This window comes from Oncorhynchus nerka, linkage group LG18 (assembly GCF_034236695.1).
Source record: "Oncorhynchus nerka isolate Pitt River linkage group LG18, Oner_Uvic_2.0, whole genome shotgun sequence".
Classification (NCBI taxonomy): domain Eukaryota; kingdom Metazoa; phylum Chordata; class Actinopteri; order Salmoniformes; family Salmonidae; genus Oncorhynchus; species Oncorhynchus nerka.
The window spans coordinates 10731116-10753683 of NC_088413.1; the positions used below are offsets into that span (position 1 = coordinate 10731116).

The 22568-nt window shown below is 46.0% G+C and overlaps 2 long non-coding RNA genes across 4 annotated transcripts; one reads left to right on the plus strand and one right to left on the minus strand.

The window, feature by feature from the left end:
- Positions 1-10345: 10345 nt before the first annotated feature.
- Positions 10346-17839, minus strand: LOC135561750 (uncharacterized). The gene is made up of 3 exons (XR_010459632.1): positions 17513-17839; positions 11621-16106; positions 10346-11401 (listed from the first exon to the last, which is right to left on the minus strand). It is a non-coding gene; the product is annotated as an uncharacterized LOC135561750 (long non-coding RNA).
- LOC135561749 (uncharacterized) lies at positions 17190-21680 on the plus strand. Of its 3 annotated transcripts, none has more exons than XR_010459631.1 (2): positions 17190-17229; positions 18733-21680. It is a non-coding gene; the product is annotated as an uncharacterized LOC135561749 (long non-coding RNA). The 3 variants fall into 3 exon arrangements; XR_010459630.1 differs by lacking the exon at positions 17190-17229 and adding an exon at positions 17647-18071; XR_010459629.1 differs by lacking the exon at positions 17190-17229 and adding an exon at positions 17647-18067.
- The last annotated feature ends 888 nt before the right edge of the window (positions 21681-22568 follow it).

Here is a 22568-nt window from a genome sequence, read left to right on the forward strand (position 1 = left end):
GTTTTCTCCCGTGGGAGATGGGGGTTCACGACTACGTCTGACATCTATAAAGGCCTATCTCACCCCAACCAATATGTACCAATGTCCTTATTTGGGCAGGGCTACCTCATAACCAAACCATGATCCTGATTCATGTCTTCTACATAGGCATACCTGGGCTCAGTTTTCAACATCTACTTTCATCTCATGCTATCTTACTAGATGGTGAAACAGACCACATTAGTGAGACTGGCTGGAGACAAGGCTGGAAGGAGGGAGTGGGCGGCTGCCGAGGTGGTAGTGGAGGAGGATGCAGTAGTGGAGGAGACAGTTGTGGAGCCGGTGGTGGCTGTAGTGGAGGGCGCGGAAGGTGTAGTGGTGGAAGAAGTGGGAGGAGAGGACAAAACCCTCCCCACCCCAATCCCCCTGCCCCAGACTAATGTGACCCCTGAAGGAGAAAGTGCCAAGAAAGATGGCTCCGGAGAGACGTTCAGCGAAAGCTCCCCAAGTGGGTCAGATATTATAGGGTCGGTGTCGGCACCATGGAGACTGTGTCAGAAGGTACGGGAGATTCTGAAGGAACACCTCCCCCTACGTAAAAGAAACGCTGAAGAGCTCTCTGACCCCGAACAGGGTGAGGAGAAAAAGGGAAAGGTGGAGTGGGAGAGCTCCCAGGGGGAGGAAGAATCCAGAACCTTCCCCTCCAACTCCCCCAATCAAGTCTCCTTTTTAAGTCCTATTTTAACCTCCTCTCCCTTCCAAACCCCCTTACCCCGGAGGGAGAGAGAGAAAGTCCCTGAGAACTTAACCCCCTTTTAACTGTTCAATGCTTTTTCTTTTAGCACTGTTTTTACTCACCCCTTTTATGGCTTTTAAAATCACCACTATAAATGTGAGGAGTGTAAGAACAGCAACAAGAGCACAGTCGGTTTTATCCTTTTTAGAAAGGTTTAACTCTGATGTGTTTTTACTACAGGAGTGTGGTCTACCCTTTTTATCCTCTTACAGGAAATGGGAGGATAAGTGGCAGCACGGGCCCTCCATTTGGAGTGGTTCCAATTTGAACAAGAATGACGGTGTTGCCATTTTAATCAAGACCCCACAGGTGGTGGTGAAGGGGAGCACGGTGGTGGTAGGCGGGCGTGCTCTTTTAGCCAATTGTACTTTTATGGAGAGGGATTTTAACGTGCTAAATGTGTATGGTTTTAACGACAAACATGACCGGTGCACACTTTTAGAAGACCTGCAGTCCCACATGCTAGGGAGGGATCCTCTAGTGGTGGGTGGGGATTTTAATTGTGTTTTAAGTAGAGCAGACAGGAGAGGGGCAGGAGGGGATTTTAAGGTGGACAGGTCAAGTGTTTTATTGCAAGGGCTGTGCAGGGATTTTAAACTGACTGACTGTTTTAAAACCCTGCATCCAAGAGAGGAGGGCTTCACCTGGACCAGTGGTGACGGCACCAGAGCCTCTCGCATTGATTATCTGTTTACCCGGGACTGTCCCCCAACTGATGCTAGAATAACCCCTGCCTTCTTCTCAGATCACGTAATGCTGACGTGCACCCTTTCACTATCTTCGGGTGTGACCGTGGGAAGAGGGCCCTGGAAATTGAACTGCTCCCTTTTAGAAGATGATAGAATAGTTAGTCAGTACAGAGAGCAGTTCAGCCAGTGGCAGACGCTACAGGACTTCTTTGACACGCGAGCACAGTGGTGGGAAATGGTGAAGGGAAGGACGAGGACCTTCTTTAGAGAGATAGGAAAGAAAAAAAGCAAAGAAAAAGATAGACGCATGGTGGGACTGCAAAAGCTTCTGGAAAGGTATTTTAACCTATGCCAACAGGGCCTTGATTTTAACCAAGAAATTAAAGAAGTAAAAAAGGAAATGGCATTTTTAGCAGAACAGAGAAGCAAGGGGGTTATTTTAAGAAGCAAGGAAAGGGAATTAGAAGAGGGGGAGAAGTGCACAAGGTACTTTTTAAAGAAAATAGTTAGTAAGGGTAGGTTAATGACTCGTTTAAAAGTGGTGTGTAATCCCAGAATAAAATAAGTAGTTGAGGATTTTTATGGGGAACTGTTTGGGGTAAAAGATGTGTGCGAAGAAACAATGGGGGACCTTTTAACATACATCGACAAGACCCTACCCAATACAGACGACCTGACAAAAGACCTGACGAGGACCGAAATCGAACTGAAACATTTTAAGAGGGGTAAATCACCGGGGGAGGACGGCCTCCCTTTGGAGTTTTATTTGACCTTATGGGATGTTTTAGCCGACGAACTTCTGACTGTTTTTACCGACTTTGAACATCTTGACAGACTACCTGACAGTTTTAGAGTGGGGATCGTGACTCTTTTATATAAGAAAAACGACAGGACGGACCTGAAGAACTGGAGACCGATAACCCTTTTAAACTTTGATTGTAAACTTTTTACCAAGGTTTTAACACTCAGAATGTCTTCTGTTTTAGGGGAGGTGATCCACCCGGACCAAACCTGTGCCGTGCCCGGAAGGAAGATCACGGACAGCCTGATACTGATCCGAGATGCCATCTGTTATGCGAGAGACAGAAACATGCGGCTTGTAGTCCTAAATTTAGATTTTGAAAAAGCCTTTGATCGGGTCTCGCACCAGTACCTCTTTAAGGTACTGCAAAAAATGTGTTTCCCGGACAGGTTCTTAGCTTGGGTGGGACTGCTGTACGGGGACATCACCAGCAAAATCCTTGTAAATGGGCATCTGTCAAAAGCAGTGGGAGTACACTGCGGCGTTCGTCAGGGCTGTCCGTTATCTCCTCTTCTGTTCGTGGCCTGTATTGAACCACTGGCACAGGTCTTGAGAAGGGACCAAGGGATCAGTGGGGTGGGTATCCCGGGGAGTGGGGGGGATGACCGCCAAGTGCGTCTTTTCCATGGACGACGTCAACATTTTATGTACCGACCTTTTATCCGTCGACAGGACTCTGGACAGGACTGACTGGTACGGACGAGCCTCTGGGGCGAGACTGAACAGAGACAAGACAGAGGCCCAATTCTTCGGACCGTGGGCAGACCCAGACTTGACCAGACTACCTCTGACAAAAAACTGACGGACATAAGGGTACTGGGGGTAAAGTTTGACCGGGGGGGAGGAGGGAGCGGTAACTGGAGTGGAATCCTGGGGACAGTAAGACAGAGACTGGGTTTTTGGGGTCTACGACAGCTGACTTTTGAGGGCAAGGTTTTAATCATTAAAGCTGTGATTTTACCTGTGCTTTTATTAATCAGTTCTGTTTTTATCCCCCCTCGAAGGAGTATTTTAGACCTGGAGCGGATGCTTTTTTACTTCCTGTGGGGAGGCAAGTGGGAGAGGCTGAGGAGGGAGGTGGTCAAGAGGCCCAGGTCCAAGGGGGGGAAAGGCTTGCCTGACCTCTACTTGTTCCTGGGCAGCCGCTACACAGCGTTACATCTGACTCTTGCCACCTCCCCGGTCAACAACAAGACTCAGGCCCTCGCACGGTTCTGGCTGGGATCTTACCTCAGGACTCTGAGGCTGATCCCAGTCGACCTGCGAGCCCCAGTCTCTTTCCTGCTACCCCCGCACTACGCCCAGCTCCAGAAGTTTTTAAGACATTTTAAACTGGAAAAAGAAACAGTCACGGTCTTAACAAAACACCGCTCTCTTCTCTCTCTTGTGCAGGAGCGGGAACCAGTATGTCCAGTGCGCGGGCTCGCTATAGGTGAGCCCACAACGGTTTGGCGCAACGTGGCCCATCCTGCTCTCCTGAATCGGCATCGGGACCTGTCCTGGATGGTCGCCCACGAGATCCTCCCGGTCAGGGCCGTTATGCACTCACGGGGCATGGCGAGGACATCCGCGTGCCCCCGACCAGGCTGCGGCCAAGAAGAGTCGGTGAGGCACATGCTCTGGGAGTGCAGAGCCGCTAGGGACCTGTGGAAGGAAGCAGGCCCCCTGATCACCTCGTGTCTGCCAGCAGGGGAGGACCTAACACCTCAGCTCGTGCTGTATGGGGTGGGCCGAAGGCCCATTCCATCGAAGACCTTCACCAAGCTCTGGCCCACCCTCACGTGCCTGAAGGAAGCACTGTGGTCCTCCCGTAACCTGCTGGTAGCGAAAAACGTAGAGACCACCCCCCAGGCAGTGGCCATGGTAGCCACGGAAGCCCTGGGGTGGTACAGAAGGAAGGGGGCCTCGACCCCAGGCGAAGGGTCCCCCACAACACCCTAGGTCCCGGCGGCCACGGCCTGACAGCGCTGCGGCGCCTAGGGGAGGGATCTCCTCTGGGCCCCGAAGGACGGGACGATGATCTATTCAGAAGAGCAGGATGAGGCGAGTTTGATAAGGACTCACCCCGCTCTTGTACAAGGGACCGAAGACAGCCTTTTAACAAAGTGACGTTTTAACATGTTTCTCATGTCTTAAAAATGTTTTACCTTTGTTAGATCATTAGTACACATTTTAAATGGCCTTTACAGATTTTAATCTTGGGCACATTCATTCAAAGGTAATGGCCAACCAAGAGTCTCAAACCTAGGCTACAATATCCAGCCCTGTCTATCCCACACAGACAACAGCCCTGAATGACTAACCCAGGCCTGATAATCCAACCAAGCGTCTCTAACATAGGCTACAATATCCAGCCTTGGCCTGTCTATCCCACGCAGACAACAGCCCTGAATGACTAACCCAGGCCTGATAATCCAACCAAGCGTCTCTAACATAGGCTACAATATCAATATCAATGGGCTTTGTTGAATAAAACAGAAACATACCAACCAGAATATAGTCATGTCTTTATTTTCACATTTCAATATTATATCACTCTATGTCACAACAGACTGTCAGTCCTAAGTGTAGTTCATTTCCAGGGAGAGTCCCCTACGCGAAGCAGGGCCGTCCTGAGCCTGGCCTACACAAACTCTGTCAAAGCTTGACGTTGTTTCACTCATTTCATCCCAGCCCGAAACTGAGAAGTGCCAGGGGCTTCCTCTACATGAACCTGGCACCTCTCCAGCTCTCGAGATTCATTGTTGGTTAGGAATGGATAATAGAGCGCAGGTTTGACATATCAGCCATGTTTGGATAGCTATATGAGACGCAGTTGGATAGATCAGCCATGATTGGACAGCTGTGGTAGCTCCGCCCCCTTCATAGTCACAGACACGAAACTGCTCTGTCTGTCAGGGACCTTGCAAGAGTGAACATCTCCCATGACTATTATTTTTAACATTTTCAAAGCTTGAAGATGGTTCAGTTATTTTCATCCCAGCCCGAAACCGTATCTATGTTTGTGTATGTATACAATGGGCTTTGTTGAATAAAACAGAAACATACCAACCAGAATATGTCTTTATTTTCACATTTCAGTATCATCACTCGATGTAACAACAGACAGTCAGTCCTAAGTGTAGTCAATTTCCAGGAGAGTCCCCTACACGAAGCAGGGCCGTCCTGAGCCTGGCCTACACAAACTCTGTCAAAGCTTGAAGTTGTTTCACTCATTTAGATCCCAGCCTGAAACCAAGAAGTGCCAGGGGCTTCCCCTACTCGAACTCGGTGCCTCCTTGAGGTCTCGATATTCATTTTTGGTTACGCATGGATAATAGAGCCATGGTTGGACACATCATAATAGAGCCCTCGTTGGACACATCAGCCATGAGTGGATAGCTTTATCAGCCACCGTTGGATAGGTCAGCCGTAGCTGGATACTACAGTCATGTTCGGATAATAGAGTAGTGGTGGGATGTACCAGTCATGGTCCGATAACCAACCAGTGTTGAGTGTACTGTGGTTGAAGGTTATGTTATCGAATCAATGGTAGGTGATGTCATTACAAGACTGTCATGTAAAAGCACATCGACTTCACAACCCTGGAGGCTTTGAGAGATATGTTCCCCATAGCCTACAGTGTGCTAAGTGTTGTTCAACTTCTTGGCGCAACCATGCCCATTAGCGGGATCATTTTCGCCAACAACCGCTGAATTGCAGAGCACCAAATTCAAATGACTAAAAATATTTAATTTTCATGAAATCACAAGTGCAATATAGCAAAACACAGCTTTGCTTGTTGTTAATCCACCTGGCGTGTCGGATTTCAAAAAAGCTTCACAGTGAAAGTAAACCAAGCGTTTTTTGTGAGGACATCTCTCTCAGCAGACAAAACATTACAAACAGCTAGCAGCAAAGTATATTGGTCACGAAAGTCAGAAAAGCAATAAAATGAATCGCTTACCTTTAATGATCTTCGGATGTTTGCACTCACGAGACTCCCAGTTACACATTAAATGTTCCTTTTGTTCGATAAAGATTATTTTTATATCCAAAAACCTCCATATGATTGGCGCATTTTATTTAGTAATCCACAGGCTCGGGCAGGTCATGACGGCCAGACGAAAATTCTAAATAGTATCCGTAAAGTTCGTAGAAAAATTTCAAACGTGTTTTATAATCAATCCTCAGGTTGTTTTTACAATAAATAATCGATAATATTTCAATCGGACCGTAGATTTTTCAACAGTTAAGAGAGAGAAAATGTCTGCTCCAAGCTGTTGCACATGCAAAACTCTGGGGACACACAGCCATCCACTGACGCGATGTGATCGTTTTCCCTCATTGTGTAACGGTCGTCGTATGAAGGAGAAGAGGAGGACCAATGCGCAGCGTGGTAAGTGTCCATATTTAATAGAACAAACTGAACACGACAAAATACAAAAATAACAAAGTGAAATAACAAACCGAAACAGTTCCGTGGAAACAATCACCCACAACTCAAAAGTGAAACCAGGCTACCTAAGTATGGTTCTCAATCAGGGACAACGATTGACAGCTGCCTCGGATTGAGAACCATACCAGGCTAAACACAGAATCCCAAATTATAGAAAAAGGAACATAGACTGCCCACCCCAACTCATGCCCTGACCATACTAAAACAAAGACAAAACAAAGACAAAACAAAGGAACTAAGGTCAGAACGTGACAGTGCCCCCCCCCCCAAAGGTGTGGACTCCGGCCGCAAAACCGGTGAGGGCGTCTGTCCGCGGTGGCGGCTCTGGCGCAGGATGTGGACCCCACTCCACCATAGTTTTTGTCCGCCTCTTCACCGGCCTCCATGGCCTCTATAGAGCGTCGACCCTCGCCACCGACCTTGGACTGGGGACCCTAGCCCCGGGTTCCAAACGGATGGGAGATTCAGGCAGCACCGGACAGACGAGAGATTCCGGCAGCTCCGGAGTGAAGGGTGACTACGACAGCGCCGGCGTGAAGGGCGACTACGACAGCGCCGGCGTGAAGGGCGACTCCGGCAGCTCAGGACAGACGGGCGACTCCGGCAGCTCAGGACAGGCTGTAGGGAGGAGACGGGGAGACAGCCTGGTGCGGGGGCTGCCATCGGAGGGCTGGTGCGTGGAGGTGGCACTGGATAGATCGGATCGTGAAGGCACACTGGAGGTCTCGAGCACCGAGCCTGCCCAACCCTACCTGGCTGAATGCTCCCCGTAGCCAGACCAGTGCGGCAAGGTGGAATAGCCCGCACTGGGCTGTGCTGGTGAAACCACGCGTAGGGCTGGTGCTATGTACCCCGGCCCGAGGAGACGCACTGGAGATCAGATGCGCTGAGCCGGCTTCATGGCACCTGGCTCGATGCCCACTCTAGCCCGGCCGATATGAGGTGCTGCTATGTACCGCACCGGGCTATGCCTGCGCACCGGGGACACCGTGCGCCTGTCGGCATAACACGGTGCCTGCCCGGTCCCTCTCTCTCCACGGTAAGCACGGGGAGTTGGCTCAGGTCTCCTACCTGACTTAGCCACACTTGAGCTGGCCGTGATCCATGTTAGAGTAGAAAACAATGTTGCTCTGGAAGGAAGCGAACACTATCATGTGTAGTGTGATAGAAGGTACTCCCATGGAGCCGTCATTAATGCTGCAACTGCCTCCCGAGCAGCTTTACAAGTGGGACAGAACATGATGGCTAGTCTTGTCTTCAACAATAGCCATATCAATAACAATGCATTTATAACTCCTATCTCTACTGTTCTATCTTTATCCTTCTCTCTCAGGTTATGGCCCTGCAGGAACTAGAGATATGCGATTTGGATCAGGTCACTCGTGTCTACGCCACTCTGCTAAGCGCTCATCAGACTACTGAAAGTTGTGATGCCCAGAGTAATGTGGAAAGAAGTACCTGTGCTCGTGGTATTTGAACAAAACACCTACGTCAACGCACTGGTCGATGTCAAACATCTAATCGAGACCACGCTAGTACGCTCCGGGTTCAAGGTCCTGTTCTACAGCAAGTGGTCACATATCAACAACAAGTACATGCTAGGGAAGCATGTTGGTGCCAAGACCAAACTCGCCATGGTTCTCAGTATGGTATTTGCGATCAATAGAGAAACCCTCCATTACTGTGACACAGTAATATCCCCGGGATGGGCAGTGTTATCCGAGGCCACCAAAAACACTTGGATGATGATGATGATCGAGTCGACCATAGGAACCTCCAAGGGGGCTGGCTCCAGCAACAAGATTGGCTCCAACATGGACGTGTTCATGTACAGTCGCTCGCGAATGGGAGTCATTGTCGCCACAGATATTACGGCAAGTGTATTGGAGACACGCAACATCATAGCCCTACCTGGGGATAGGCTCACTGACAAGGCACACGCCGAGCAAGAGAAAATGCTACTGGGGAAATTGAGAGAAGAAATGTCAATGGTAACTATCACTGAGTCTCCCTGCCTGTGCCATTAAACCCCTACAACTCATCCAGAACGCCGCAGCCCGTCTGGTGTTCAACCTTCCCAAGTTCTCTCACGTCACCCCGCTCCTCCGCTCTCTCCACTGGCTTCCAGTTGAAGCTCGCATCCGCTACAAGACCATGGTGCTTGCCTACGGAGCTGTGAGGGGAACGGCACCTCAGTACCTCCAGGCTCTGATCAGGCCCTACACCCAAACAAGGGCACTGCGTTCATCCACCTCTGGCCTGCTCGCCTCCCTACCACTGAGGAAGTACAGTTCCCGCTCAGCCCAGTCAAAACTGTTCGCTGCTCTGGCCCCCCAATGGTGGAACAAACTCCCTCACGACGCCAGGACAGCGGAGTCAATCACCACCTTCCGGAGACACCTGAAACCTCACCTCTTTAAGGAATACCTAGGATAGGATAAAGTAATCCTTCTCACCCCCCCCTTAAAAGACCTAGATGCACTATTGTAAAGTGGCTGTTCCACTGGATGTCTTAAGGTGAAAGCACCAATTTGTAAGTCGCTCTGGATAAGAGCGTCTGCTAAATGACTTAAATGTAAATGTAACTGTTGACGCATTTAATGTCGTTTACGAATACAATTGCGGACAAGGTGAAGAAAAAGCAATACATTTTGTATTACTATATTATATCACGGACCGATTGTTTTCCCATCATGCAACACGGTAGAAATTATATACACATTGAATATGTTCTCTAAATGTCCGTCTGGTTACACACAAGTAGGGAGATGTACCAAAATGCTGAAATCACATTCGTGCACACAGCCAACCGAAAGACACCACTTATTTCTGGTGTTTTGTAGCGTTCCAGACGTTGTAGGAATAGTTTCATCACGCTTGTTTTCTGCTCTCAGTAAAATATGATTCCACCATTGACCACAGGGTGGCATACGACCAACAGATATGGAGGAGAAACAGTAGCCTACTACTTACTCAACAAAAAGACACAGTAGTAGCTACTCGGGGTGTGCTGACATGGCCATACTCGTATTTGTAATTTGTCACAGTAGCAGGCAGCAGATATCTAAATGATAACACTATGATCAGACCAGAAACACGCCAGGAAAAGAGATTGGATGAAATGATGAAGCCAGCGGAGGAAGAACTACAGCTTCACTCTATCCAATCAGAGCAGCAGGATCAACCTACAGCCCCGCCCTCCTCTTTCCAGACATACAAACTAGCCAGGTGATTGATTTTATATCACGCACATGATTGAGAGATTTTTCCCTGGCACCCGAAAAAAAAGAAAGAAGTTTATTCCGATCACATATTATTACAAAAAAAGACTTGGATCATAATCGTATCCAGAAAATTGCCCATATCAGTTACGATCCTCGTTTTGTCTGACTACTCGACACACCTCTAGTAGCTACAGTAACAGAGACGTTAATAATGAACCCATTGTTCTATCTGTGGTAATAGGACGTGGGAGAAACGTTTTTCTTAATAACAGTAAGTGTTACACATATTGATGCATACGACATACACATACTGAAATCACAGTCAAAAATAGCTTGACTGAGTGGTTGTTTTGACCTCCATAGATGAGTTTTGATTTATTTAACCTTTATTTAACTAGACAAGTCCGATTAATTTAACTAGTCAACAAATTCTTATTTACAATGACGGCATACACCGGCCAAACCTGGACAACGCTGGGCCAATTGAATAGGCTACTACAACTCGTAGTTTGTTTTGTCATATCAATTCCGTTAACTGGATTTCAGCCCAAAGAATTAACGTAAAGACTTAAAACTCAAAATTCGGTAAGAGCCAACCCCAAGGAGGAAATGTGTTCACTTTCAACTTCCTGTGTCAACCGGAAGTGCCTTAAATTGGGGTCATAGAGGCTGTTTTGAAGGGTTAAAAAGGTCAGATCTTTTCAAAACTTCATATGTGTTATTAGGCAACCCTCATGAACTGTAAATCAGTCATTTCCCCCAACAGATGTAAAAAGAAAATCTCTCTCACACACACATCAAGGATGGAGTGACACAGTGCGGTGCTTAAAGACACACAGAGCCTGCAATGGCATTACCATAATCTCTAGACTGTGCCGAGGTCAACTTGGGGGAGTGTTTTTAATGAGAAGAGTGATCTTTTCTGATAGACTGCTTTTCACTTTTTGCTGACAAGCAGAGGAAGAGTTCAGGGAAAGATTCTAGAATGGTCTCATGTGTGTTTATAAGTATCTATTAAGAGGAGTTCAGGGAGTGATGAAGAGGAGATTCTAGAGTGGTGAGGAGTGGTCTCGTGTGTTTACAAGTATCTATTAAGCAGCCTGAAGCATTGTTCTTTCAGGGATTGTGTTTTTTACTCATTTACTCTTATTTCACTTTTCAATAGTATAGAACAGTATAGATGGCTCCAGTGCGCTCATGTCCACTTTGCTATAAGGTTGTGATTGGCTTCAGCCATGTGAGGAACAGGGTTGCTCCCTTTGTAATTGGCAGTCGGGCCGTGTCAATGTCAGGCGGTAGCATTGTCCAGTGACAGGACGCTCCACACATCTCAGCAGACCGGCATATAGACTCCCACACAGAGGAGACGGGTTTTAGAGGACCTTAGGAGACGGCTGACGATGGAGAGGCTGGCGGCATTGAGGGCATCGATCCCTGCCATCCCACTTGAGACCGATTTGGATATTGTGGAGACTGTCAGGAAAGAAGAGGAGGAGGAGGAGGAAGATGAGGGACAGGCGGCCATACAACCTCCAGTTCAGATCAGCTATTACGACAGGATATTTTTGATTATCCAAATGTACTTGTAAACTATGTAACAGTCAAGTGTGAATTTTGAGATATATCTAATTTATTGTGTTTGCTCTGTCAGAAGAGACCCTCCAAGGTGACCAAGCCTCAGCTGGAACTTACCCCAAAAGAGGAAGCAGACGATCCTCAGGCGCCGCATGGTGCTGACCGTCAGCCCCCTGCTTGTCTTACCCCTCGAAGTGAAGAGCAAGTCGGCCCTCAACTCCCCCATTGTCACATTAGAGCGGCAGGGTAGCCTAGTGGTTAGAGCGTTGGACTAGTAACCGTCAGGTTGCAAGTTCAAACCCCCGAGCTGACAAGGTACAAATCTGCCGTTCTGCCCATGAACAGGCAGTTAACCCACTGTTCCTAGGCCGTCATTGAAAATAAGAATTTGTTCTTAACTGACTTGCCTAGTTATATATTTTACCTTTATTTAACTAGGCAAGTCAGTTAAGAACAAATTCTTATTTTCAGTTGAATTCAAACAGTCAGACTCAAAAAAGCCATTGCCTCAAGGAGGAGAAAGCTGCAGGAGAAGGCAAACAAGGAAAGAGGGGAGCCCCGATGCAGCTAGACGGAAGGGGAGCCCCGATGCAGCTAGACGGAAGGGGAGCCCCGATGCAGCTAGACGGAAGGGGAGCCCCGATGCAGCTAGACGGAAGGGGAGCCCCGATGCAGCTAGACGGAAGGGGAGCCCCGATGCAGCTAGAAGGAAGGGGAGCCCCGATGTAGCTAAACGGAAGGGGAGCCCCGATGCAGCTAGACGGAAGGGGAGCCCCGATGCAGCTAGACGGAAGGGGAGCCCCGATGCAGCTAGAAGGAAGGGGAGCCAACCAACAATGAGACTTCCTCTTCCCGCAGACTGTTAAAGACCGTCTTACACTGTTCTGATTTTGTTTGGTGTGGTTTTCTATTTTGGTGTGTGTGCTTGTACAGATTTCGAAAGTGTGAATAGTGTGTAATTTACTCTTTAACTGTCTTGTTCTATTTTCTATTTCGGTGTGATTCTTTATAATGTCAAGGTTTGTATTTGTGATTTTGTTTGTATTTGTGATGTTTAATTAAATTATTATTTGAGTAATTCTTTGTGTTGTGCTTTTTTTAAGGTTTGGATTTGGTCTGCGTCACTTAATTTGTAAGTGTTGAACCTTCACTGTGTTTACTGTCCTTCACGGTTGTTAAAAATTGGCATGGGAAACATACGTTAACATAAGCAAGTGAAGTAGATAATAAACAAAAGTGAAATAAACAATAAAGACCTGCTGTAGTCTGTATTCCTGCTGTTCTGGAAGCACAAGTTGTACTAGAAACTTACACAGACAGGCTGAAATCATCACAGACAGGGAAACAAATGGCATCAACCTAGTCTCTAGGCCGTGCAGAGTTCAACGAGATGCCCCACTTGACCGTAGCTCACTCGGTCTGAGCGCAGCGACCGTTCAAAAAAGTAGGCCCAAAATGAAGCCTGGCCCTAAATTTCAGGTGCTCCTGGGGGACAGCGGCGTAGCCGTTAGGGTGAGAAGGAAAAGTCAACCGCAGGGGTGCTCCTAAGGTCCTCCCGATCTGTGCAAGCCTAACCTTGACCGTGTGGCATTAACCCTTAACAGTTAAAAGAAGGTGTTTACATCAAACAGTTTGCAATGACTTCTCTCCCCATAGGAATACATGACCTGCTCCCCTAAATTCAACCTGAAGCCTATGTGGGTTATGAATGTCTTATGAACCTGTCTTCAATGATAGTCCATCAGGCCACTATGAGCTCTACCTGTGTTGATTAAATTCCCCCTAAAGGTGTTTTGATATAAACAACCTGAAGATTATGATAAACACTGCATTCAACCCTGTGTAAATCAGTCAATTCTTAACATAAAGACTTTAAACCTAGGATTCTGTAAAAGCCCAACCCAATGAGGATATGTGTTTACTTTAAGCTTCCTGTGCCAACCGGAAGTGCCTCAGACCGAGAAACAGCCTCGTACATTTGCAATAACTTAAAATCATTTTGACATGAAAATGACGACATTTAGAAAAGTCCCAGAGTCGCAAGACTAGGTGCATTGAAACCGCCTTGGCCCATAGAGACTGACCCCAACGTTTCTGTCCGATATCTCATTCAAGGACCCCGTAGCAACGCCGGAAAATGTGCATTTTCAGCACCAATTAAGGTCGCTGCTCGGGCTCCAAATGACCTATCGAGCCGAAACTCGGGATTTGGGATCGCCTCACATAGGCCTACACATGTCAGTGATAGTTGGCTTCTAAATTAATTGGAAAAAGTGGATGTGGTGTCAGTTTGTATCAGTTTGGTGTGAGAATGATATCTAAGAGATGAGTCTTCTCCTTGTGTTGAGTCTCCTCCTTGCGACGAGTCTTCTCCTTGCGACGAGTCTTCTCCTTGTGTCGATTACCTACCTGTCGAGTCCTCTTGCGTCGAGTCATCTCCTTGTGTCGATTACCTACCTGTTGAGTCCTCTCCTAGTGTCCATTCCTGTCCTTGCGTAGAGTCTTCTCCTTGCGTAGAGTCTTCTCCTTGCGTAGAGTCTTCTCCTTGCGTAGAGTCTTTTCCTTGCGTAGAGTCTTTTCCTTGCGTAGAGTGTTCTCCTTGCGTAGAGTCTTCTCCTTGCGTAGAGTCTTCTCCTTGTGTAGATTACCTACGTGTCGCGTCCTCTCCTTGTGACGAGTCTTGTGTGGATTACCTACCAGTCGAGTCCTCGTGTCGAGTTCTCTCCGTTAGGTAATCTAAACAAGGAGAGGACTATCTGACGAGTCCTGTCCTTGCAACGAGTCTCCTCGTGTCAATAACCTACCTGTCGAGTCCTCTCCTTATGTCGAGTCCTGTCCTTGTGAAGAGCTTTCTACTTGTGTCGATTACCTACCTGTCGAGTCCTCTCCTTGTGTCGATTCCTGTCCTTGCCTAGAGTCTTCTCCTTGCGTAGAGTCTTCTCCTTGCGTAGAGTCTTCTCCTTGCGTAGAATCTTCTCCTTGCGTAGAATCTTCTCCATGCGACGAGTCTGCTCCTTGTGTTGATTACCTACCTGTCGAGTCCTCTCCTTGCGACGAGTCTTCTTGTGTGGATTACCTACCAGTCGGGTCTTCTCCTTGCGTAGAGTCTTCTCCTTGCGACGAGTCTTCACCTTGCGACGAGTCTTCACCTTGCGACGAGTATTCACCTTGCGACGAGTCTTCTCTTTGTGTTGATTACAAACCAGTCGAGTCCTCGTGTCGAGTTCTCTCCGTTAGGTCATCAACACAAGGAGAAGACTCATTGCAAGGACAGGACTCATCGCAAGCACAGGACTCGTCAGATAGGTAATCTACACAAGGAGAAGACTATCTGACGAGTCCTGTGCTTGCGACGAGTCCTGTCCTTGCAACAAGTCTCCTCGTGTCAAAAACCTACCTGTCGAATCCTCTCCTTGTGACGAGACCTGTCCTTGCGACGAGTCTTCTCCTTGTGTCAATTACCTACCTGTCGAGTCCTCTCGTGTCGAGTTCTCTCCGTGTAGTCTTCTCCTTGCGACAAGTCTTCTCCTTGTGTCGATTACTTATCTGACGAGTCCTGTGCTTGCGACGAGTCCTGTCCTTGCAACGAGTCTCCTCCTTGTGTCAATAACTTACCTGTCAAATCCTCTCCTTGTGACGAGTCCTGTCCTTGTGACGATTCTTCTACTTGTTGATTACCTACCTGTCGAGTCCTCTCCTTATGTCGGGTCCTGTCCTTGCGACGAGTCTTCTCCTTGTGTCAATTACCTACCTGTCGAGTCCTCTCCTTATGTCGACTCCTGTCCTTGCGACGATTCTTCTACTTGTGTCGATTACCTACCTTTCGCGTCCTCTCCGTTAGGTAATCTACACAAGGAGAAGACTATCTAACGAGTCATGTGCTTGCGACGAGTCCTGTCCTTGCGACGAGTCTCCTCCTTGTGTCAATTACCTACCTGTCGAATCCTCTCGTGTCGAGTCATCTCCTTGTGTAGTCTTCTCCTTGCGTAGAGTCTTCTCCTTGCGTATAGTCTTCCCCTTGCGTAGAGTCTTCTCCTTGCGTAGAGTCTTCTCCTTGCGTAGAGTCTTCTCCTTGCGTAGAGTCTTCCCCTTGCGTAGAGTCTTCTCCTTGCGTAGAGTCTTCTCCTTGCGTAGAGTCTTCTCCTTGCGTAGAGTCTTCACCTTGCGACGAGTCTTCACCTTGCGACGAGTCTTCACCTTGCGACGAGTCTTCTCCTTGCGACGAGTCTCCTCCTTGCGACGAGTCTTCACCTTGCGACGATTCTTCACCTTGCGACGAGTCTTCTCCTTGCGACGAGTCTTCTCCTTGCGACGAGTCTTCACCTTGCGACGAGTCTTCTCCTTGCGACGAGTCTTCTCCTTGCGACAAGTCTTCTCCTTGCGACCTTGCGAAGAGTCTTCTCCTTGCGACGAGTCTTCTTGCGACCTTGCGACGAGTCTTCTCCTTGCGACGAGTCTTCTCCTTGCGACGAGTCTTCACCTTGCCACGAGTCTTCACCTTGCGACGAGTCTTCTCCTTGCGACGAGTCTTCTCCTTGCGACGAGTCTTCACCTTGCGACGAGTCTTTTCCTAGCTGGCTAGCTCATCTTGTCTCAGTCTAAACTGTACACTCAAAAATACAGAAAGGAGTGGGAATCAAACTCTGAATTCAAAGGCTGGTTTTGTGAGATTCTGTGTTATGCACTATAGCCCGTTACCATATATGTGATTGAATATTATCTGCTGTTGGCTTGTGTAGATGTATGTGTTGCAACATAGCTGACTTTGAAACATTGTTAACAGTTTCAGGGTCATGGGCCTTTCTCATGATGGAAAAATACAGAATAACATGAAGACAGGAACTGTGCAATGAGTTGGGGGGGGCCACATTCAGAACGTAATATTGCGAGAACAAACGGTATTTTGTTAGATAACAGGAGCCAGGTGCGAGAAAACGTCTATCGAGCATGAGCGCATAGATATTCTTCACAGAAACAGTTACATCTATCAACTGGAGCGCCCGGGGGCTGGTACCAACTCGTATGACAACAATCAACGATAGGCTGGGTGAGTCTAAACCACGCCCAGTCTCTACTCTGACAGGCCGGCTCGGAAGCAGGAACTAATTCTGTCAAGAGTATATTTATAATATCTTTGTCAAGAACAAGTCAGTTCTCTGTTTGCCCTACGAGGTGGGACAGAGAGCCCAGATATACGAATATTGCATTTACCACTTATTGCTTAGCTAATTTAAAAAATAAATAGTATACAAATCGGTGACTCATTGTCATATTTATCCTGATACCAGATTCGAATTAACGAAAACTCGGAATAGTTGAAGCCGTTTATTTGAGATAATACACAGGCATACTGCCTGTATTGTATATGCCCCCCCAAAAAAACCACGACAACTCAAAAACATCCTCAAAAGGCAAAGCCTTATAACAGTTCCACCCAAAACAAGCTGCCATATATGTTTTTTTTTTTTAAGGCTGAGGCCACCATGGCATTAGCTATCGCTGAAACACTGTTCCATGCTGGCATGTAAATCTAGGAGAGACAAAAAGTGAGTATAAAAAAAACACCCTAAATATATTTAGAATTACAAATTAACTTTCTTCCGCTCTCCTACAGCATACATCACAATTATATGAACATGGCCAATTGTGCAAATTAGGCGATGACGTGTTTTTTTTGTTTTTAACCGGAAGGCTTGCTAACTATCTCGTAAACACACGGATACAAGGTTGGTGTCTCTTTTTTGAACAAAATTAAACGGATATATCTTGTAATTGAACAAAATAGTAAGGTGGCCGATAATATAGGACGTATTTATCAAAAAGCTGATAGTAGTATTTCCACTGAATTGTCAAACATGCTAATTGCTAACCCGTTAGCTAACATTTGTACGAGACCAACAATCATAAAACATTGATGGCTTGATCACAAGATAACACGGTTGACGGTAATATATTTCTTAAACGCTGTTGAATCTGCCGATAATACATGGTTCCACGATACTTACTTACTTATTGTCTGGTGGCATTCATTATCTCTTACTTGTACTCTCTCAACTGAGTTTTTTTCCCCTGCCAAAGGTTGTGCATCTGTTGAATATCAAGAATATGGTATGACTATTAGAATGAAAGGCTTGTTGGGAAACTACACGTTCATATCCCTTATGGTAGCTCATGTTAGATAAGAATAGCAAAAGTTAAATACTAGTTATCTAAAAATAAAAAGTGACGTTGCCAATTCTTGTTCCTGAATGTAATTTCTTTATCCGGTCCTCAACTTGAACTCGAGATTTACCATTTCGAGAACGCAGCGTTTCCTGCGAGCATATGATTGGTCGGGAGGACTTTACCTGTCATCACACTCCCTCATCTCATTGGTCGAGTAGGCGATACATTTCCGGGTGCCGCTAAGAGTGACTCACTTGTGGTCGTGCTGGGAGAATATGGCGGCATATAGCAGTCAAGAATTCAACATTGCGTGGAGTTGTGGTTATTGGAGGGTAAATAGTAATATGCTCTAAAACGCCCTGTTTCCAATCGTCCACATGGCTGGGAGATTCTATTCAAGTAAGTAAGTACATTTCAAAAATGTAAAAAAAACAACAGATGTATTGTTTGCTAACTAGCTACGTTTACAGTGCAGGCTAACTCAAATGAGCTGCTAACATAGCTAGCTAGCCAACTTTACATACGGTATAGTTAGCTATGTGAATTAAATATCACCAGCAACCTAACGTCATATTAGCTAGCTACCTTGGTATTTATAAGAAAAACGTCAACTGCATTTGTAGGTAGCTAGCTAACAGCCATAGAGGAGAGAACCGAGATAATAGTAACATGCTATTCAGTGCGGTCTAATTTGAGCATAATGAAGTCTGTTTCTTGTGAGGTTTTCTGTCTTCAGATACAGAGGGCTGTGAAAGTCTGTCTGCAGATGAGTAGGTCCCAATGAAGAGCAGTGGTTCTCAGTCCTGGGGACTCAAATGGGGGGGGGACACATTTTTGTGTTTCAACTCATCAAGCTTCAAGTGCTATTTATGTATTCATTTGTGATGCTATCCTTGATATGATCTTGTTATTGTCACATGCTACACATGCACATATGTGTGCACATGCATCTATCAATCCAATGTTCTCATGATTTGTTATAAGGGATATTATACTTTCGTAATACACAATGACCTGGTGATGTACAAGTCTTAATAATGACATTATCTTCCATATTCTTATAGATACCTTGCAACTGGAGATTCCTTCAAAACGATTGCCTACAGTTACTGTTTAGGGCACTCACTGCAAGGTTGGGTGACCAGGGTCATCTGGGACTGCCTCCTGGAGGAATTCAGGTTGTGTGAAGGCTACCTGTGTCCTGCATAACTTCATGAGGATGGACACGAGGACCAGGAGGGGATTTGCAGCTTGCCGCCGTGTCCCAGAGGAGGTCTGCTGCTCTGCAGGAGGGGATCTGCAGCTCGCCGCCGTGTCCCAGAGGAGGTCTGCTGCTCTGCAGGATGTTTCAAAGATGGGGTCCAACAACGCAGCAAGAGAGGCAATCTGTGTGCGTGAGATCTTCACCATCTACCTCTGCTGTACCCTGGCAACACCATAGACTACACTATGCACAACCAAAGGCTCTTTTAAGAGCCATCCACATTGCAATAAGAGTATTCTTCCATTTACTTAGCTATGTGTAACAGTTTGGCTTCCGTCCCTCTCCTCGCCCCGACCTGGGCTCGAACCAGGGACCCTCTGCACACATCGACAACGGTCACCTTCAAAGCACCATTACCCATCGCTCCACAAAAGCCGAGGCCCTTGCAGAGAAAACGACTACCTCAAGGTCTGAGTGATGTCACAGATTTGAAAAGCTACCAACAAGCACCGCTAACTAGCCATTTCACACCAGTTACATATGTCAACTGCAGTTATTAAAATCACTATTTTCTCCCTTTGATTTCTACTTCTCAGGTGAGGGTGTGATGTCTGTATAAAAACAAGTCTATTTTAAGTCACCCATATTGAAGAAAAAAAATGGAACTATTAGATACCCTATAACCCACACTCATGTATCAATCTGATTGATGGATTGTGATATGCAGGCTCAGGTATATAACTGGCTCCTTTCCGACCTTCAAATAGTCACAAAAAGAGGGCCAACCATGGAGAACAGCAAGACACTCAATTATTTCTATAACTAAGCTATATTGTTTGTCCTCTTGTGTCTGCATGTTTTTCAGCATAAAGTACTCTGCAGCCACTTAGTGTGGACACCAGGTGAGGCCACACACACAGATTCCCGTTGAACACTGTGTCTTTTAACTACCTTATTTCCTCAATAACAATGAGTATGTCCTTCACTTCATCCCTCAATCCTCTAGGCCAGGGCTGTCCAACCCTCTTCCTGGAGATCTACTGTCCTGTAGGTTTTCAGTCCAACCCTCTTCCTGGAGATCTACTGTCCTGTAGGTTTTCAGTCCAACCCTCTTCCTGGAGATCTACTGTCCTGTAGGTTTACAGTCCAACCCTCTTCCTGGAGATCTACTGTCCTGTAGGTTTTCAGTCCAACCCTCTTCCTGGAGATCTACTGTCCTGTAGGTTTTCAGTCCAACCCTCTTCCTGGAGATCTACTGTTCTGTAGGTTTTCAGTCCAACCCTCTTCCTGGAGATCTACTGTCCTGTAGGTTTACAGTCCAACCCTCTTCCTGGAGATCTACTGTCCTGTAGGTTTTCAGTCCAACCCTCTTCCTGGAGATCTACTGTCCTGTAGGTTTTTAGACCAACCCTCTTCCTGGAGATCTACTGTCCTGTAGGTTTTTAGACCAACCCTCTTCCTGGAGATCTACTGTGCTGTAGGTTTTCAGTCCAACCCTCTTCCTGGAGATCTACTGTCCTGTAGGTTTTTAATCCAACCCTAATTTAGCACATCTGATTCAGCTAGTTAAGGTCTTGTTGAGCAGCTACTTAGTAGAATCGGGTGTGTTAAATTAGGGTTGGACTGAACCCACGGGAGGGTCGATCTCCAGGAAGAGGGTTGGGCAGCCCTGATCTAGGTTATATCAGCTGTGTCGGTGAACCCCGCCCGCATCTGAACTGGCTTCATAGAGGGCACAGCATGATCAGAGGTGAGAGGTCACTTGGTCAGGTCAACAGGAAGTATTATTAAAGAGATGCTTTACATTGAAATACAGATAGAGATGTAGTAGTCCCAGAGTTAATGATCCCAGGTCAGTTTATATTATACAGGAAGTATTATTAAAGATGCTTTACATTGAAATACAGATAGAGATGTAGTAGTCCCAGAGTTAATGATCCAAGTTCAGTTTTTTTGCATTTCACCTGAACGATTATGAAAAACACAAGGCTTAAACATGCTATCTCTCTCCATCGGTTCTCTTGTCTGCAGGTATGTTTTGATGTGAGAGAGGATGCCACCTCACCCGCTCTTAAGATAACCTTTGGGCCGACTGGGAGCCCAAGGCTGGTTAGGAGACACCATGATGTAAAAGTGATGAACTGAGAGAATTAGGGTAGCAGAATATTAGGGTAGCACTGTGATTCATTAATCACATGCTGTCTTCCCTGCTCCTCTGTTCTTACCTCGTTCCCTTTGTCTTTTACACCTCTGTCCACCTCTTTCTTCCTGTTTTATAATGCACACAAGATAGATGTGCATTGAAGTACAAGATAGATGTGCATTGAAGTACAAGATAGATGTGCATTGAAGTACAAGATAGATGTGCATTGAAGTACAAGATAGATGTGCATTGAAGTACAAGATAGATGTGCATTGAAGTACAAGATAGATGTGCATTGAAGTACAAGATAGATGTGCATTGAAGTACAAGATAGATGTGCATTGAAGTACAAGATAGATGTGCATTGAAGTACAAGATAGATGTGCATTGAAGTACAAGATAGATGTGCATTGAAGTACAAGATAGATGTGCATTGAAGTACAAGATAGATGTGCATTGAAGTACAAGATAGATGTGCATTGAAGTACAAGATAGATGTGCATTGAAGTACAAGATAGATGTGCATTGAAGTACAAGATAGATGTGCATTGAAGTACAAGATAGATGTGCATTGAAGTACAGATTGAACTTGTATTTATAATGCATGTATTATGTATTTTTTAACATTTTGTATAATGAACTTTCAAAGAGTTTCACTTTCTCTACTATTGGGCAATTTTTAAGTCTCATTTTATGAACTACTACACCTAATTGTGTTTATCAGATCAATGCAGATGAAGGGCATTAGATATTGAGATGAACTGGTTTTAGCCTATTTACATGATGCATAGGAAGTGTAGTGTACTGTTTAAAAAATATATATATATTTCTGTATACATTAAATAGAAATCAGCCTTTTAACTAGTTAAATCCTCTTTCTAGTCTATTAGTTACAATGTGTAACCACTGATGTCCCAGGACCAAGACTGGTAAACACTGTTGAAGTGTATAACTGTAATACATACATGCAGACACAGAGTCATTCAAAGACTGTAATTTGGTACACCTGGTATTGGATATGACTGAAAAACCATCTCAAAGACATTCATACCTAAACGGCACCTGTATTTGCTAAGGAAGAGTACATGAGCAGTGAACATATTAAATGTACAGGCTACAATGTGGGGATCTCATGCATGGTAATACCTACATGTATATACGACTTGCATCCTTGGCACAACGTTATATTATATTCTACTCAATCCATAGGCTTCGTTAATGTCCTTCAGGCTGTTTTGAAGTTGATACAACTGGCTATGAGAGCTGTGGTTCATACCCAGGTTCTGAACTAATATGTACACCAAGTGTTTTGGTCCATACACTGATCGGCTAGATGCACATCCATAGGCATACAGGTATTTTAATTATCCACTGCACAATACGCAAGAACAAAGCAAAAGCCCCCGCTAAAATAGGCCTAGCGACGTCCCTGCGTCTCGTCAATAACAACGACGAGACAGAACTATAGACAGACAAGAAGCGCAGTGTCTAACAGCGATGTGCAGCGGAAACAACCTGAACACAAAGAAAATAAAGGACGTCATAGAGGATTT